The sequence below is a fragment of the Tupaia chinensis genome, unplaced genomic scaffold (genome assembly GCF_000334495.1).
Source record: "Tupaia chinensis unplaced genomic scaffold, TupChi_1.0 Scaffold000061_1, whole genome shotgun sequence".
Lineage (NCBI taxonomy): Eukaryota > Metazoa > Chordata > Mammalia > Scandentia > Tupaiidae > Tupaia > Tupaia belangeri.
The window spans coordinates 1,770,991-1,774,398 of record NW_006159519.1 but is presented as its reverse complement, the minus strand read 5'-3'; the positions used below and the strand labels follow the sequence as shown (position 1 = coordinate 1,774,398).

General features: G+C 40.9%; 1 protein-coding gene across 1 annotated transcript in view; it reads right to left on the bottom strand.

The window, feature by feature from the left end:
- The window catches only part of KAT6A (lysine acetyltransferase 6A), a gene marked incomplete in the record, with an annotated part of 128,345 nt that overhangs the window by 123,031 nt on the left and 1,906 nt on the right, over nucleotides 1-3,408 (bottom strand). Inside the window, 2 exon segments of the mRNA XM_014592854.2 lie at nucleotides 756-1,678; nucleotides 2,013-2,098.

Genomic DNA, 3,408 nt, shown 5'->3' with positions numbered 1-3,408 from the left:
TAGGGAAAATAGTTACTAACAAAATTTTCCTCCTCCCTAAATATCTACATCAGGACCAAAGTTTACTGTTAAGAATACATACATCGATTACACAAAATACAACAGAACACACACCAGTAAGGTACATCATCTGCGCATCAAAACTCCCGACTCTGCAAAAGCTTTCTTTATAGGATACTTATTCCTTTCCCGTAACTACAGTTGTCGTAAATAACGTTTACTATTTCATCGGATGCAAAATTACAATACATGGCAGAAAGCTGTAATACAAACAGCCAAAACAAGAATTGTTAAGTTCGCTTAGCTATTACTATAGGTCATGAGAATATGTCCCATTCCTATCTAATGAGAATATGCAACAAATTTAAAAAAGGAAAGAGACAGGTTTTTATAGTCATCTACATGTTTCAAATTCATCTTTGCCATTTGGCCACTCATCAACTTCCATCCCATAGCTATAAGAACCTTTACTTAAAACTTTTACAGTGTATGCCACTTTTTAATCCTAATTTAAATATGTTCTTTTAGGTAGATCACTCTGAAGCTGAAAATATTTTGAAGTATCCAAACAACTAGCAACTATTAAGTCTTCACAGCTAGAACTCACCAACAGAAAACCAGAAGTGATCACTCCACAGAAGTTCCCACACACATAAACTGAATACAATGTAATGTCTATGTCATTTCCCAGAAACACGCATTGGTAGCATCTGTACCATCAGTTCCATGAGCACTGATGCACTCACCATTCTTACCTTATCCTTTTCATGTGGAAGGAGTGACACTGGAGGTAAACAGGAAAGAGACTCACAACTCTCTTTCCCATCCCCGTTGGCGGCGGCTTTAGTGTTGAGCCGATAAAGAGGTCCATCTTTATGGAGTCTGCCATGGCCAACGGCGCGTTTGATAGCCAATCGTAACTGCTGGTGAAAGCCAGAGGCTGCACTGCCTCCAAATAATGCAGACACATCCTTCTGACCTTTCAAAAAGCGTTCGATACTTTTCAAAGTAGAGCCACCGGACTCCGCCAAGCCCTCAACTGCCCGTTTGATGAGTTTATTCTAATCCACATTTTGTTTATTATCCAATTTCCCATGATTTCGAGGTTTGGGAAGTGCTATTCGCCCAGGATTATCAGGATCTTTATAGGAATTGAGTCCTTTATTTGAGACTTTTAAAATTGTTCCATCTTTAACACTCAACTCCAATTGTTCTAAAACAGTTTTCCGATCCAAGCCATGGGATGAAGACACTGCATTACAGATCCTTTCTTCTGAAGGACGCTGTTTCTGCTTCTTCACTTTTTTGATGGCCTCCAAAATCCACTCAGTATACAGCGGGTTAGCGAGTTTTACCATGGTGAAGGATTCTGTATATCCATAGAGTCGTTATCCCTTATCCTGATGCTGAGTAAATTTCACACCATGGAAAACAAGATTCTCGGAGGCTGGGAACCAGTTAACCATAGCATACAAGTTTTCTGGCCTGAGTCCTCCTTCCTTTCACAAAATAAAATGCCCCACCACTTTTAAAAACCAAAAGAACCTGTTATTTGAAATGTCTTCAAACTTCCCAATAAACTTCTCGATAGCACCACACACGGGTCTCTTCAGAAACTTGTAAGGACTCAAGAACATCTCACTCCCAGCTTCAGAGCAGAAACATGGGCATTTTATGCCTGAAAATCAATGAAAAACAAGGTTACTTTTCCATCATGGCCCATCCTGTAAATAAGCTATAATTGAAACATTCTAATCTTTTAAAGTAAACAGCATGTGTTTATTGGAGACCCTAAGAGTTTTAACACATTTCTATTAACATTCCAAAGCAATCATGTATGTAAACTGTCAGAAAGACATGTAAGTCTCTTACTTAAGAAAGAGAAGAAAGGCAGAAAAAAATGAGTAATTAGGATACCATGAGGAAACAAGATGAGATGTTCTGTGAATGACCTTAGGCTACCACTAACCAGAAGAGTACTGGCTATTCTGTACTCCGCAATCTCTGCTCACCAGTCTGAGTTTCAACTCTTGCTTGACATCTTTCCCCAAGAAACTATTCAGCACTTCAACAAGTATCTGGATTAGCAGAAAGAATCCTGCAATGAAAGTAAGAGTGAATCTCATCTTTCAATATTCAGACATTCAATGTGGATAAAAACAATTAAGACAGGCAAAAAAGACACCCAGAAAATGTTATTTTATATATTTAAGCAACAAATACAATTTACACACACCAACTTCATAACTTAATATAACTCTGAACTTTCCAAAAGGAAACAAAAATAACATTGCAAAATGTGCCAGTGTGAAAGTGCATAGAAATTGTAAGATAATTCAGTTTTAAGAATGACATGCTAGTAGCTACTCCTCACCCAAATTAAGATACTAACATCCATAAAGCAGAGGAATTCCAATCGTCCACAAATAGAGAAGCTGCAGAAGGGGAGGGCCCAGACTCACTAGGGTTAAATGCACAAACTACACATCCAGGTGTAATTCAGAAGAAAATGAGTAGATTGGCCATTTGCGGGTCTGCAGTCCGTTTAATAGAGAGAAATTCTAGAGTGGTGTCCTGAAATGAGCATTAAGGAGTAAGTCACAAACAGGTGGATGGATGGCCTCTCTGGATCAAAGTCAATATTCTTTCATTCGAAAGGACCTGGCAGATACAGTATCTCTTAAATCACTAAAATAAGAAATTCTGTAACTACATAACTTCTTTGCCTCCAAATATAAGTGTTAACTTTTCTTCAGTGATTGTTTTTAGTACTTCTGCTCTTATTCTGGGGATCATTTACATGACAATATAAACAATGCTTGAATAATAGCTCCTACAGCAATTATTCTTACGAGGGACACTCAGATCAAAAAGAAAATTCAGAGATATTAGGGGAGAGGCTGTACTGTTAATTCTGATAGGAAAAGAAAAGGCTGAAGCAAACACTCAAACGCGAGTTAAGATGTATTTTAAATGGACTGCTTAAAAAGAAGGCCCCTGGGAGAGCGAGGCTTCGTTTTGGGGAGGGTCTCGGGACGACAGAGATCCGAGTATCGTAGCTCCAACAAGTTCACCACGTAGACTAGACATGAACGCTAAGGAAATGAGAAGCCACAACCGGCTTCCGAAGCTAGGATCGTCCTCACCGATAAAGCCCGCAGGTGCAGGAATGAATGACAGGTCCGCCCTGCCCGGCCGGCCGGGGTTCCCAGCCGGCTCCAGGACTCCGATCCGGGAGGGAAGACGACCGGCCCCCAAGCCCACGGGCGGCTGCCAAGAAGGCGCACTGGCTGCCGACAGTCCTGCCCCGTCCGCGTCCCCACCCCCAAACACATCTTCGCGCTCTCTTTTTAAACGGCGAGAAACTTTACAAACTTGAACCGGCACGAGCGCGGCTCGCCCGCGGGC